We start from the raw sequence: 16,271 nt of genomic DNA on the forward strand, positions 1-16,271 counted from the left end.
GATTGTTGAAACATGCCTGCAATTTAATAATTCTGAAATGATCTCAGCTTCTAAATTGCCATCTGCTAGATGAAGGAGGCAGAAAGTAACTCTAAAAGTTGGTACGATCACAGCACAGGGACTTAAAACTAAGTACCCCTGGGGCTTCCCTGGTTGCGCAGTGGTTGGGAGTCTGCCTGACGATGCAGGGGACACGGGCTCGTGCCCCGGTCCGGGAAGATCCCACATGCCGCGGAGCGGTTGGGCCCGTGAGCCATGGCCGCTGAGCCTGCGCGTCCGGAGCCTGTGCTCCGCAACGGGAGAGGCCACAACGGTGAGAGGCCCACGTCCCCTCCATACCAGGGAGGAAACAATCTTTTTACCATCACTCTGAGAAGAACAAGTTACCAGGCAACAACCAACAGGGTTTGCTGGAGACACGGCCGTGCTAGCCCCTTCGACCAAGTGACAAGTCAGGTGGATAAAGGGGAAATAAGAGATGCAATCTTAACAGACTTCTGTTCGTCTCCTGGTCCTATCCCTTGTGACATTCTCATCAGTGGGACAGGCAGCTGCGAGGAGGCACGCCACACCCGTCAGGCAGTTATCACTGGTGCGCTGTCAACCTGGGGATGCCTCACGAGTGCTGCTCTACAGGTGTCCACCTTCCCACCAGGATTATTTAATATCTCTATCAGTGAGAACCGAGAGAGCTTCCTGTGCCCGGCGAACCAGCCTTCAATCAAATCCCAGGGACTCCCTATCACCATCCTCCATCGCTACTTCTCTTATTACCCAAGATGTAGCCCCGTGTTTCATCTCTGCAGACTGAAGACAAAAATCTGGGCAGGTGAGTGAATGCAGAGAGATGGAAACGCACTCTGCCGCGCCACTATCCACGCAGACCCCTCCTGGGCTCACAGCGACTCGGAGTGGTTTTTGTGGTTCGTTTATGGGCACACGACGGTGCACACACACTTCAAGGAAGATAACACAAAACAGTCCCAGCAGACCTCAGACTCAGAGTGGACTCCAGGGCTCCAAATCTCAGTCGGAAATCAGCGCCCAGATGCACAACTGCAAAAATCATCTCCAGAAGATGAGCTTTATAGAGATCTGCTTCCGAACATCATCTCCTAGACAGTGATTTCTGCAGCAGCAACTGACCCCGATCCAAAATTGCCAGGAGACAAACAAATGACCCCTCCAGGGCCCTGGGAAAGTAACAATGAGATCGCTTAACCGGGCAGGAAAAGAAGAAAGTGCAAAACTGAACTTAAGCCATATGCATTTAGACCTGAATTAAAAATAAAATTCCACTATAAAAAGAATTTTTCAAAATGTTAGGTCCAAGAATACGGCCATATTGTTCCATCCCGAGGCACCCGGTTGATTGAGTTTTATTACTAGGCTCCCACCCACTTCAAAGTCCCTCACTACAAACATTTACAAATTTCATCTCAGGATTAGTACTAAACAATATTCATTAAGAATCCCGCCAAAGTGCAACATGTAAGTAAATCAAACCTCTGATGCTCTATTTTGCAAATTTCATGGGCCACTAGGGATAATTAAAAGGGCAATTATATAAAGTTGGTTCAGCTTTGAGAAACAAATGACATTTTCTGCTTTAAAGCACTTGATAATTTGATATTTTGCTATTAGGGCCATCATGTGTACTTTTACAGACAGGCAGCCAAATAAACAATAAATGTTCCTTAACAGCCTCTAATGATTGTTTTTGCCCACTGGTATCACTCACCATTCCAGTCCATAAATCGTATGCTAAGAGATTAAGGTAAAGATAATGAAAAAGTATTAGAAGCCATTAAGATAGAGGAGAAAAGAAAAATAAGGCTGAAAGTGTCGATGTCTTCTGGGCTTTCTGCAAAGACACCCAGTGAAGTCTGAGCTTCTGAGTGTGAAAGCAGGGCTGCGTTTGTCCCTGCGTTCAACCACCACTCTGAAGCCAGCAAAGTACATTACGGCTCATGAAAAATACAGCGAAGAAACTGCTAGTGGCAGAAGCATTTAACTTCCTTGTTAGCAGCCTCCCCCAAGTGGCACTTTTTCACCGGCAAGTTGTTTATTATGTTCGGTGCCAGGCAAAACTGATTAAATGGGGCTCTTAAGAATCAGAGCGTTATAAATTCATGGAAATACAGCAAGCAATAAATTCCATGGAATTAAAAGCTTACTAGTGCTATTAGCATTTCAGGGTGTTTGAATTGTTAATACTGATGTGCAAAAATGATGTGCCTCTAAGACAAGGCGGACGGAGGCAACAGAGGCGAGCAGCTATGGAAATGTTTTTTATCAAAGTGGCACTGGGACTTGGCAGTTATTAGAGCCATGGGAATGGAGGAGGGGAGTAATTATCTCCAAAATTCTCATCTGCCCTAAAAAGTCAATCCCACAACGGAAGACGGAAGGCACCAAATAAAGGTTTACCTGCAGGAGGAAAACAAGCATAAAAATAGTATGCAAAGGATTTAGGCTTTCAATGAATGGAAATTCCATCTTAACAATGAAGAGGGAGGAGAGTTTTATCTTGTAACCTGGTCTTAGCAGGGATGGGACCCAACGTGTTGTGACTGGGTGGATCTTGGTTTTCTCACAGGACAGGTAACCCCAGATCAGGGCCCCCAAAAGTAGGGTTGGGCCAATAAATTTCTCCGGATTGTCACCTTTCATCTTCCGCTTTTTCTGGGAGCTTTTAAAACTGTTATTCTAAAGTGGCAAGGGGTGAAAAAAATCCATTATTATGCCATTAGGCAAGTGATATCCTCCCAAATTCAAGAGGTGAAGTGGCAATTCTATTGCATCCATCCATTTAAGGAATACTTCCTTCCAACCAACAGAAATGCATCTGAAGATCTTTCTAGGCAAATACAAATGTAGGAGAGCGAGAAAGAGAAAAAAAATAGATGAGTGTTTCTCAAAGACAGATTTTTTGGAAAAAAAAAAAAGTGCGAGGATATGATTTACTTCTTTTTTAGGAAAAAGAATTAACTGTCCACAAAGAAAGTGTGATCACTTAACAGAATTTAAGAGAAAATGTACTCTTCAATCAGGAATTACCAAAATTCAGGGGGAAAAAAAGCAACCCAACCTGTCAATCTAGACAGATACCCAAAACATCGATTCATCCAGTCCAGAGACGGCCAAAAAAGTACTATTTTCTAACATATCAAGAAAACTTAATTCCTTTGATAAAAGAACCACACGTGTTAATACAACCTACTGAGGGATCACTGGTACATGTGATTATCTCTGGGCCTGTGTTCCACGTGTGGCTGTAACATTTATACTCACTGAGGCTGTCTGCTGCTTCCCCACAGACAGATAGAGCCTGCTCGGGGACCAAAAAATAGAAAGGAGACAAAGAGGAAAAACCTTACAGAGAAAAGCTCAGACCCATTCATGTGCCTTCCCCGGGCCTTAAGTCTAAAGCCAGGCGTCATTTACAGGCGCATCGTCGTACGGGGTGTCGGCATCATTAACACTGCTGTTCCTGATGGTTCTGCCTCTAAGACGAGACCTACTATGTGTGGAAACCGGGCAGGGGAGAGGAATACATCTAAGACATTGCGCTTGTACTCAAGAAACCTTAAGAGATTTTCACTGGGGAAAATCATCAATTATAAAGCACCTATTATATATTCTAAATCAGGAATCAAAAGATTCTTAAAAGACAGGTTCTCTACCCGTTGGGATTTTAGAGTGACTTTAAGATATGGCATTCACCCAAAAAACAACCCCAGAACAAGGCAGCACTGTAGCTGACAACATTCTACACACATGGAATAATGGGGGGTTTTGTGCAATAGAGTCTCCAATTATAAGAGAGTGAAGAGTAAAACCTTGATAAATAGATCACCGGGGAAAATTTATATAACAATGAAAATGAAAAATAATATGCATAATTTGCTCCTGCCAGGCCCTCGGCATCATGGGTGGGTCAATCGTATGGTCCGCACGAGGCTAAGTGTAGGTCTATATCCAACAGCCGTGAGCAAGACCAATCTGGTCCTTGCCTCCAGGGGTCTCACAATATGCAAGGGTAGGACGAGCAGCAGCAGGTGGCCCCAGGAGCTGCAGAGAAGACCTGTGTCCCACACTAACGCCTACCACCCCTGGTTCAGTTTCTCACACACGACTCAGTGCCTTGGTTCCCAATCAAAACTAGAAATTCCCACTGGCCAACAACCCTTTAATATCAGTGAGCTGCACTCAAGTGTTGTACCAAAGAGCAAACATTCATATTGTCAGCTTCTGATAACTGACTGGAGTGAAGAGCTCTTGCCCAATTAAAGACTGACCTTGGTGCATTTTTTGCCTAGGGTTTGGCATCAGTGGAGGGCACAGAAGTGTTCCCAACATTTTTACTGATACCCTTTTACAATGGTAACATTGCCCAGAACTGGTAAGAAAGGGCTCAGTTCTAGTTTACTACTTCTGGAGGTGCAGACAGTTGCCCCACGGCCATGGTCTTCCTTGATCTGGTAGATGTAGGACCTGCAGAAAGGAGATGGCTCTGCTCGTCACCACAGTGGAGTCTCCTCCATTCTCACCAAATGCAAATGAGAACTGATGAGAAGTCACACACCCACCGGGGTAGATTCGTCTCTCTCCTTGGTATTTAATCCCCTCTGCTGTACAATGAGCAGACGTGGTGAGGTACACATCCTTCTAGTCTCATGTGCCCCACCTAAGAATGGCCAGATTCAGGTCTGTTGAGAGGGACCACTTAGGTCCAAGACTGGGCTGTACTCAAGCTCAGATTCCAAGAATTACCTGCCAAGAGGTGCCGGGATGGAGCAAGTTGGACCAACAATCAAACGATGCTTTTGCTTTCCACACGCCACGATCTTCCTGCACACATGTCTGTCTCATGTTACGCACTGTCGCCTGACCCTCGTACCCTCGTAACAAACTTTGACCCCAGCGTCTAATACATGCCCAGGCCCTCTCTCCCTTCCTACTTACTACCTTAACCACAAATCACGCTGCTTTCCTTCCTCCTCTGAACTCCTTGCCTTTGTCAGATTCCAGACTACTGTAACGTGTTTTCTAGCAAAAAGAGTTGGCTATTCTCATGCTGAACCCACCGCCCTTCAGTCTTCCTTGAATACAGCCCTAGGCTGCCTGCATTATTGGAGTAGCTGGGAACAAAGTTTCTGATGACAAAGTCTGTGCTTGGAACGCAACCCCTTTGCTAGAGGGGGGACTACTGCTTGAAATTAGGGCACTAATTGTGTGGCCCAGACAATGAGCAAGAAAGGGAACTGGGGAAAAGAGAGAAGTGAGTAACATACAAAGTAATACATGCCTCTGCAAGGAGGGCCAAGAAGTAAAACGCTCCAATATTCGGAGGATGAGAGATTACCTTGGAAGGTCTGGCCCAGCGGGGTGGCGGTGGCCGCGAGATGAGAGGAGTATGGCACACCGGCCATTCTGAAGCCTGATAAGCGGAACTTGATGAAAATTAAAATTGTCTGCTCTCTCGAGTCTAATACCGGAATGCCTTCAGCCTACTCCTCTGACCTGTCTGCATGAGGGAGTTCTTCTCAGAGAAGACTTCATGCCAGTGTCCCTGTTTCACAAGTCTCCCACTAATATTCCCAGGCGGAGAGAAGCCCTCCCCAGAATTCCTTCGAGTCTAATATTTCACATCAAAAAGGGTTTCCACTAGCTTCTGTACCTTCTCTAACACGCTGTGAGCTCCCCAAGACCTGCCCAAATATTTTATTCATCTTAGTGTCTCCAGGCCTAGAGAATTGGGAATATAGTAGGAGCTTGGGATTTACCAGTTTTAACTGAATTGCCAAAAGGAAACTGACCTGCAACGTCGCCCCAACAAGCATGTGAGCTAAAGGAAGCCTTGAGAACAAATGCTTGAGAGCCTGGACACCAAGTGAGACCCTCCCGGCTGTCCTTCAAGCTGAAAGTTGCAAGGATGGAGCTGCAGGAGCTAATCACCTCCAGGAAGGGGATCCCATTAGAAATGGGGTCGACACAGAAGAAAGCAGAGGGGAGAAATGTAAAGATGAGGCTTTAGGACTTAGACGGAGCCCTGCCAGGTCTACACCCGACCTATTCAGTTACATAGTCACATACAGCCTCTTTTTGTTTAAGCTAGTATGGGATGAGTCTTAGATGACAAGCAATTAAAAAAAAAAGTTCTAGATGATACTTAGATAATGGAAGTCGATAAAACAAGCATGATATAAGAGACAAGCCATGCAGAGTTGGGAATCTGGAGCGAGGACGTGGTTGATCTGGGCTGAATCAACTGTTTCTTATCACTGGGTTTTGAAATCAATCAGCAATCACGCCTGATTTTCACATTTACCAAAAGCAAGGATTTAAAAAGAGACATCATCAAAACCCAGTATCTGATCTTTTCCCCCAGGGCTTTCTGCCCTTTAGGTAATAACACTTCAGCATGCTGGAAGAACTATGTTCAAATGGGTATTAGACTCATACGTATATAATCAAATAGCACAAACAGGTAAACACAGACTATAAATTCCTTCCCCCAGTCGCCAATTTCCCCTTCCAAAGGCAACCACTGTTACCAATATCTTGTCTCTCTCTTCCAGAAATATTCTATACATATACAATCATAGGGTTTTGTATGTATACTTTTTTTCTGCCTTCTACCCAAAGAGTGGTATATTTCCCCACTTGGTTACTTAAGTTATCTTGGAGATGTTTCCACATCGGCACATCCAGGTCTCCATCCTTTCTTGACAGCTGCAGAGCACAGTCCCCGTGTGTTTCTCACCCCCAACCTAGGACAGACCATAATTTACCCCTTCCCTCCTGACACGCATTCAGGGAATTTTTCTGCTTTTGCTCTCAGAAACAATGCTGCAAGTTATATCCCTGTACGCGGGCCTTTGATCAGCTGGGTGAATATACATCCCTAGAAGCAACAGTTGATTTTTGCTACTATATTTGTGAACTTAGAGTCTGCAACCTTGCCAGTTAAAAAAATAAATGCCCATCACCTTTCACACACCCTCTACCTAGGCTTCCCTTTTCCTGGCATCCATCTGATAGGGTCCGATGATCGGATGCCCCTGAGGGACCCTGAAAACAAAAAGAAGAGTACAATTCCAGAATACCAGCTAATAGCCACTGCAGGAGACCCCCAAGTACCTGGTAAAACATTCTACCCACCACCCTTTAAAAACTGAATACATTTTACAGACCTGTTAGAAAGTCACATCAGCCTACCCCTGATGGTATGTGAGTGTTCTGGGTCGTCTCACATCCTGGGAGTTCCACGTGGCAGGCCAGTCCCAAGCCCAGGTCCCCAGAAGTGGGAGAAGTGGTCCCCCATCCTTTCACACTACAACATAAATGGAAGTGGTTCCAACCTGAAAAACCCAAGATGTTTCCAACCCAATCTCATTATCTTCCTCTTCCACACTAGGGCTCTCCCAACATTCCACTAACTCATCCGATGGTACCTCCATCCAGAGATGTTCACATCAAAAATTGAGATGTCATCTTGAAATACTCCCTCCCTGTCTTATCATTTACTCAACCCATCAGTGTTGGCTGCCTGCTTTTAACTCCTGAACATCTCTTAAAGCCTTTCTTCCCGTGCTTGTCGACCCTCAATATCACAGTCCATCCACAGTCTTCTCTAGCTTGGTCTTCTGCAATAGCCTCTTCCTCGTTCATCTGTCCTACACAGCATCCTCCTTCCCCTCCTGACACACCACGCTGCAGCCAGGCTGGCTTCATCTCTCTTCTTTAAGCATGCCGCATTCACTCCCACCTTGAGGACTCGGCACTAGCAGTTGCTCTTGCATGGAACACACATTCTCTAAGCCACCTCTGGCTCCCCCTTTCCATCATCTCAATTTAACCATGGAACGTTACCTCCTCAGTCACTTTCCCTGACAATCCAATAGTCTAACGTGGCCACTGACCTACTCAGCCACTCTCTGATACACCACTGTTTCAGTTCACAGCTTAGTAAATTAAACCCGACGCTGCTCTAGTTTATTTGCGTAACGTCTCCTTCAGTAAGGCCATACGAGTAGGAATGTAGTTTCTGTACCATACAGTGCTCTCTTCTCAGGGCCTTGAATTGTGTCTGGCACACAGCTACTTGCCTCCAAGGCTGGCTACCAGTGACTCCTCCCATTCTTGTATGCACATGCCCATCAGGAGGGTGGAATCTTTTTCCCCTCCCCTTGAGTGTGGACTGGCCGTGCTTTGACAAATGCAAAAGAGTGAAGGGTGCTGTGCCAGTTCTGGGCCTGGATCCTGAGAAACCTGGCAGTGTCCTATTTCACCCTAAGTCTATCATACGGTGACGTCAACTTGAGAACCAAGTTACGGTCAGGACCAAGTGTCAAGTGTGGATGTGAAGCCATCTTGGTTGGACGTTCCAGCCACAGCCAAGCACCTGGGTGAATGCAGAGAAAAACCACCCCTGCTAAGCCCTGCCTGAATGGAAGAATCCTGCACCAACGGTTGCTGTCTAAGCCACTAAGTTTCAGGTTGGTTTGTGAAGCATCAATAAATAAGTGAAGCAGAAATGTTCATCATTTGTTGCGAATCAGTAACTGCCCACCTCCCTAGTTTTCTGTATCTACTGCCCGCTGCCACCTGGCATTCTTAACCCGTCACAGAGTGATCTTCCCAAAACACAAGTCTGATCGTGTACTCCATTGCCCTAATCCCACCCCACCTTACCTCATGTATCCCTCACTACGAAAACAGACAGACAGACAAAACTGCTTTGGGAAGCATAGATCCGTGGACACTCTGCCTCTGCAACCCTGTTCTTGGCTTCCTGCTCAGCTCAGCACCTTCTGCACACGGCCACTTCCTTCCACACACCACAGCGCATCTCAGCACACGGGACGTGATGTGCCTTTTCTTTGGCTCCCCCATAACCTCAACCCTTCTCTCTTTCTCCGGACCTCATTTTTTTTTTTTTTTTTGCGGTACGCAGGCCTCTCACTGTTGTGGTCTCTCCCGTTGTGGAGCACAGGCTCCGGACGCACAGGCTCAGCGGCCATGGCTCACGGGCCCAGCCGCTCTGCGGCATGTGGGATCCTCCCGGACCGGGGCACGAACCCGCGTCCCCTGCATCAGCAGGCGGACTCCCAACCACTGTGCCACCGGGGAAGCCCCGGACCTCATTTTAATCATTATTTCCCCTGGAAGCCTTCCCTGACCTTCTAAACTAGGGCAAGTCCCCCAAGTGTAGGCTCTCAAGGCATCACGTTCCGACATTCCTTAATCCTCATCAGAAGAGTTTTATCAGCCCCCATCAGTCTGCATGAGGCCGAGATCGCATCGTTTTTGGCTCTCTCCTATAAACTCAGCAAAAAACGCTGTGGCTGGCACATAGGAGAAACTCAAATATTGATATTTGTTGGAAAAGTGAATAAATGAATTGTGTGGTCACCTTGGACGGCCGACTTCAAATCCTGGCCACACCACAGACTAAGGTTGTGACCCTCGGCATGCCAGATGAACCGCCGGCCGCCTCTCTGTGCCCATCTTCCTTCGTCTGGTAAAAACAGTAGCACTTACCCAACAGCCAGGTTTTTGTTAAGTTTAAATAAAATTACATGTAACAGCACTTAGCCCAGTGCCTGACACGGAGCAAACATTCAATAATTAGCTACGATTATTACATCACTTACTACCATTCCCATTTCTCACTAGAAGAAAAGTCCTAAATTGGAAAACAACAAGAGGTTTTCCCTCTGCCATTCTACCACCTTTTTTTCCTTTATGAGCACAGAAGCCTTGTACATTATGCTAAGCTAAGCTAGGATGGCCCACGGCGCCTCATTGCCAAGCTGGTCTCTGCAAGAAAATACCTAGACTGCCTCTGCCGTGGTCTTTACAAGAGCTGATCTCAGGAAAGCCATTAAACAAACTGCCAACATATAAGTTAGCAATTAAATACCCAGCCCCCTCCTTTTTTTTTTTTTTTTTTGCGGTACGCGGGCCTCTCACTGTTGTGGCCTCTCCCGTTGTGGAGCACAGGCTCCGGACGCGCAGGCTCAGCGGCCATGGCTCACGGGCCCAGCCGCTCCGTGGCATGTGGGATCTTCCCAGACCGGGCCACGAACCCGTGTCCCCTGCATCGTCAGGCGGACTCTCAACCACTGCGCCAACAGGGAAGCTCCAGTCCCTTGCTTTCTTAAGTGTCTTACAAGCATTTAACAAAGATCACTGTTACTCTTGACAGATATACGAATCGATACTATCCTTCTAGAAAACAGTGTGGGAATAGATGTAAAATTTTCAATATGTATCAATATCTATCAATCTATCTAAATGTTAAATACGCATACTTTTGAACCCAGCATTTCACATTCTGGTACTTTGCCTTATGTCAGTGCTTCTCAACTGGGGTCATTCTGCCCCACAGGGGGACACACGGCAACGTCCAGGGATGTTTTTGGTTGTCATGCATGGGTGTGGGACGGGGGGGGACAGACGTGCTGCTGACATCTAGTGAGTCGAGGTCAGGAAAGCCACTAAACGTCCCACAATCTATAGCACAGTCTCCCACAACAAAGAATCGTCCAGACCAAAACGTCTACAGTCCTCCAGCTGAGAAGCCCTACCCTAAGGAAAGAATCAGATGGGCTTGCAAAGATGAATACACAAGCCTGTTCATCAGAGTTACTGTGTACAACTTTGTACAACCAACAAAGTGGGACTGGTTAAATAAACTGACTTATCGGCACACAGTTATAAGGTAATAATAATGCTGCCCTATATCAACTGCTACACGAAGATATTGACAACGTATTTTTATATTTAAAAAAACAGGGAAAACGTAGCATCATCCTGTTAAAACTATGATATTCCTACACCCAACTACCAGAGAGAAATATAACGTGAGCCACAAATGTAATTTAAACATTTCTAGTAGGTACATTTCGTAAGCAAATTAATTTTACTAGTATATTTTATTTAATCCAATATATCTAAAATATTATCATTTCAATCTATAATCAATCTCTAAACTTAAGAGATACCTTACAGTCTCTTTTTTCAAAAGCTGGTGTGGCTTTGACACTTCCAGCGCATGTCAATTCAGACTAGCCGCATTTCAACTGCTCAAGACCTGCTGGTGGCAACTGGTTACCATACTGGACAGCACAGGTGTGTTCAGTAACAGACGGGTAAGGAGAGAGATGTTTAGAAGTACTGTCTCCAAAATGGTCCAAGTCATGATCCTGGGGGCAGAGAATGTGCAGTAATGTTTACTTCCTCACTTCTGCTTTTCTTACTGTTTGCTTTTATGAGAATTACCATGTATAAGTACAGAAAAATCAACCTGTTTGGCGTTTGAAGGAACAGAGAGAGAACTGCTTGTCAGGTTTCATGACCATGAAGCAGCCCTTGTGATGATCTCCCCCATCCTTGTTGAAAACGACGGATGCTGGAGCTTTCAGAGGAAGGGCTTGCCGCCACCTGCCCTGTATGCAGGTGTATGCACGTGCACACACGCACGCACACACGTGTACACCTTGGCACAGTGGGGGTCAAGGTCATTCCAGCCAGGTGTATCCCAAAGAGCCAACCCTCTGCTCCCTCAAAACATATGTAAGTAGTGGGAAAGTTCACTTTCTCCTACATGGCTATGAATTCCTGCTCCCTGCCCTGCGCACTCGCTTCCCTCCCTCCCTCCCTCTCTCAGCCTCTGTCTCTCTCTCTATCCCTGGCCTTGGACACAGTAAACACTCAGTGCAGTGTCTACCCAAGTTCCTCAGTGTCAAGTGCTGGGGACGCGACCCAAGTCCCATTTAACGCAGTCTCCACGTGTAAGAGCTACAGTAAAACCACGCCCGAGCCCAAGAATCCCATGCGCAGCCCTGGAAAACCTGTTCACACTATTTCGGTCACAAGCTTTAGGTTTCGAAAAGCTGTGGGTCCCAGATCTCTCCATGTGAACTCAGGAACATCTGGGTGTCCATGGCCTGGACTCCTACGATTGTAGCACTCAGACAGAAGATGCAGTGTAGCCAAGAGGCTGCTTCAAACTGGCAAAAATAAGCCAGGTGGATCGCTCTGGGTGGGCCCACTCCTTACCTGTGGGTGTCAGATGGGTGATGAGAAGAAGAAGATGATTTAGAAATATAATGTTATTCTGAAAAACTCTAAAACCGTTTCTCTGTACTTAGCATCTTAAAGTTTTTGTTTTGGTTTTCTCTTTGGGGCCGGGAGAAAGCCTATTTCATTCCTATTCCCACTAGGCTCCCTGATAAAAACAGCCACTTAAAAATATTTTAATTACCTTTAAAATGAATCAGTAGTAAAAATCATGAACATGAAGACCTACTGCATTCCATGCACTGTGCTACCAATAAAAAGAGCTGGCAATATTGAATACTTGCTATATAGGAAGCATTGCCCTAAGCACATTTGACTTGGAATAACTCAGTTAATCCTCCAACTATCTCAAAGGGGAGGTACTAGTTTAGTCCCTAGGTTTTGAGATAAAGAAAAAAGGCTTGGAGAGTTCCAGTTACTTCCTCAACATCGCCAAGCTGAAAAGTAGCAGGACAGGGCCTCCAAGGCAGAACTCTAAACCAGAACACGTAACCACACTGTTCTTTCTGTGATCTTCACAGCACACCGATGAGACGGGGCCTTTCACTGTCCCCGTGTCACAGATGGGGACCACTGAGTGAGCAAGTCAAAAGCAGGCCCTAGGATGGACACATCCGAACTCAGACGCAGCCTCCCCCAAACCACGCCCTCTCTGGTGGAGGGCAGGACACACGGATCCAAAACAAGGAGCTACCCCTTCCTCACTTCGGCATCAGAAATGTTTATTTTTCCATTAGAAACCGGTCGTGTTTTGAAACGGTGGTGATAGGAACCAGGTAAGTACACAGACAGGAGTACGGTTTCCAAGCGCATTCCGGGGAGTGGGGAAAGCCAATGAAGGAGGGGGGGGGGCCCAGGGTGGTCCTGGCCTGGGGGCCTGCTTGCCCTCCATCAGCGCCGAGCGCGGGAAATCTCGGAGAGGACAGAGAAAGCCCGAGGAAGTGCCCTTTCCACAGATATATGTGTGTATGGATGTACTGATTTTTAATCCTTAGATTCAGGGTTGATGAGAATCAGCTGGTTGGGCTTAGAGACTAACAGCAAACACCCGGGGCGGGGGAGTGCAACTCCAGTGCCCTCACTGCCTTTGGAGCTCAACCTTCAGCAACACCCCTACTAAACTGCTGGGAATCAGAGGAGCTCCCTGGAGCCCGAGGGGCTGTCCCCAGGGTCTTACTGTTTAGCTGGACACAGCCCTGCTTCTCTCGAAGCTTCTGGAACCACATAGCTGGAAGATACTAGCTCACTGGGTAAAGAGGCTAAAAGAAATGGAGAGAAACTTCCCAGGCTGGGGAGCACAGGCCCTGTCCCGCGGATGATAAGGAGACCAGAGATGGGATCTGCGGACTCTCAACCACTGCGCCACCAGGGAAGCCCCTGAACACTGTTTTTGTTTGTTTGTTTTGTTTTTAAATTTGAGATGCCGATGATAACAGAGACATATAAGATGAGCAGCAGCTAGTTGCTCTTCTTGGGCTAAGTGCTTTACACAGATCTGTCCTGTTTGTGCTCATCATAAGGCAATGAGGTACACAGCCACCTTATTTACAGAAGAGCTTCCCTTTCTTGGCTTACTAAATATTGCCTGCTGCCCCACACAGTGCCAGGAATAAGTAAGCACTCAATAATTATTTACTGAATAAAGGACTGAACTTAAAGCATCAAAGTTTTGGAAAAGCTTCTGAGCCCCAGATCTCTCCATGGGATTTCGGGAGCATCAGAATGCCACCGGCCTGGCCTTGCAGGATTCTAGCACTCAGATCTAAGCTGTAATGTAGCACCCAGCGAATTACTCTGTAAATTCTAGCAGAAGAGCCAATGGTCAAGCAACCTCCCCATAACAGGATCCCTTCTCTAGCTGCCCAGCACCTTGGACTCCCCCATCCCCACTCCTCGAAACACTTGCTGCTCCCGAAATTATGAAAACTTAAAAGAAGAAATATAAACAGCCTCAAGAAACAAAACTTCTGGACTTCATCTGTAACGGAAGAATTGAACAAGAAAAGAACAGACATACACTTTTTTCTCTTCTATGATTTAAGTGATAACAAAAAATGATAAAACTTGGTGTTGGCAAAGTTGCAGTGAAATAAACATGCTCATTCAGTATTGGTAGAAGTATAAATTGGTGCATTTTGAAAAGTACACTGATAACATGTATGGAAAATCTATAAGAATTCCATCACTTTTCTTCTAGAAATTTCCCCCTATAGAATATATCTAAAGAAATGGAAACTGATAAATGTTTGCGCACAGATACGCCTACTGCAACATATTATAGAAAAACTGGAAATGACTCCCACGCTCAACACTGAAGAAGAGTTAATTAAATTTTATTACATCCAAAAAAATGATGTAGTATGCAGTCATCTGAGATATCTTTATGACATGAGAAAATGCTCACCATGTAATGTTAAATTTAAAAAATGGATACACAATTCTATATACTGTACGACTGCAATTTTGTTAAATATGTGTACATCCAACGAAAAAGGAACTGGAGAAACTATATGTTATCCCCAGGGTCTGGATTCTTGATTATTTTTACTTTTGTGTTTGGTCAACTTTTCTACAATTTCAAATTCCCTATAATGAGCTGGCTTTTACACTTGTAATCAGAAAAAAAAAAAGAAGTTTACAAGAATTTCCTATTCTATGTTCTATTACTAATAACATTATAAGAACTAAACTAACGAAATTATATGACCCTTCAAGGTGACAATTCTATATTGGTCTTTATGTGTTTTGATCCCACATAAGGAAATAAAGAGAAGATGTCAACCCCATTCCAGAACGAGGGGGAGGAAGACTTCAGAGCTAAGAAGTTCCAATCAGGTAGACAGTGTGCACCTCAAAAACAATGACCAGCACACCTTATAATCCTTTTTTGTGTCTCAGTCCTTGGAAAAATACATGTCACAAGGGAGTGGCTCAATGGGGTTAATCAGTCAGATAAGGAGAGAGTGGACACCTAAATTCTCATGCTATGTACAATACTCAACTATTTAAAAAATGCACAGTAGTTGTCAACTGGCAGAAAGATTCTAACATTTACACATATCTTCATTAAATATCCTTGTTAAGAAAAACTCAGGCTTCAGAGGAAGGACAGAGACAGGGAGCGAGAGGAAGGGAGGAGGAGGGATAAGGAGGAAGAGAAGAAAGAACAGGAGGCAGAAGAGGAAGATGGAGAGAAAGGAGGAGAAGGCGGAAGGGGAGGGGGAGGGAGGGGAGGGAGGGAAAGTGAAAAGTGGGCATTTTCTGAATTAACATACTTAGATGCTGTTTTTCATATTTAATATTTTTAAACACTTGTAAATGGTGTAATTTCCCTTAACACAGCTGGAAAAAGGAGAGTGCGTTGGAAATGAAACTTAAGAAAGGGCAATCGACATAAAAAAATACATTTTGGTTTTCATCAGGTCTATTTTTTTAAACAGTGAACTTTTTAATAGTGAAATTTTAACATTTCCACTTGTTTTTGATATTGTATCATAAAAGGAAGGAAGAGGTATATTAGAAGACAGAGAGAATCCCAAAACAGACAGCTACAATTACGCAGTGGCCAGGGGAACACCTTTTTCCTTTTCTGGGTCTCAGTTTCATCTTCAGTAACTTACAAGGAATTGACCAGAGAAGGCTAACATTCCTTGGTTCTCTCTGAAGTTATAAATCTAAGAATACTTCGTTGAGTGGCCATTTGGGGATCTCAGTACTAGACAGGGGAATGGCCACAAAGGACAGAGGTACACAGCTCAATTTTAAACACACCATGAACCTCCCAGGAACTCAATAAATACGCGTTGCCTAAACAATTAATGACAGTACCCCTAAGGTGTGGCATGCAAGTAAACTTCAATTTTATACTTTAAAAGCAGTAAAGACATTTGAGTTTTCCAGAATAAACTGACCAAAACTCAACCAAAGCAAATTCTGGAGATGCAAATGCAGGCAAAGTAAATTAATGGCTTGCTCTGGGAAAAGAGAAGGAGTGATGTTTGGGATAATGCAATGAAGAGAGGATGAATGGCTGTCCCTTGAAAGGACGCAAAGCTCCCTGCTCCCACGGTGGAAATCAAGTTGGGGAAGTGGGAAACATGAGAAGAGAAAAATGCCGAGCAACTTAAGGTCCAGAAATTGTGAAATCAAAGTTAATGCAAAGTGTACCTCACCTTCTA

The 16,271-nt window shown here is 45.2% G+C and overlaps 1 protein-coding gene across 10 annotated transcripts in view; it reads right to left on the reverse strand.

Moving 5' to 3' along the window:
• FOXP1 (forkhead box P1) overlaps nucleotides 1-16,271 on the reverse strand; it is a 598,032-nt gene that overhangs the window by 299,645 nt on the left and 282,116 nt on the right. The window lies entirely within an intron of this gene.

This window comes from Stenella coeruleoalba, assembly GCF_951394435.1.
Source record: "Stenella coeruleoalba genome assembly, chromosome: 10".
In the NCBI taxonomy this organism is placed as follows: Eukaryota; Metazoa; Chordata; class Mammalia; order Artiodactyla; family Delphinidae; genus Stenella; species Stenella coeruleoalba.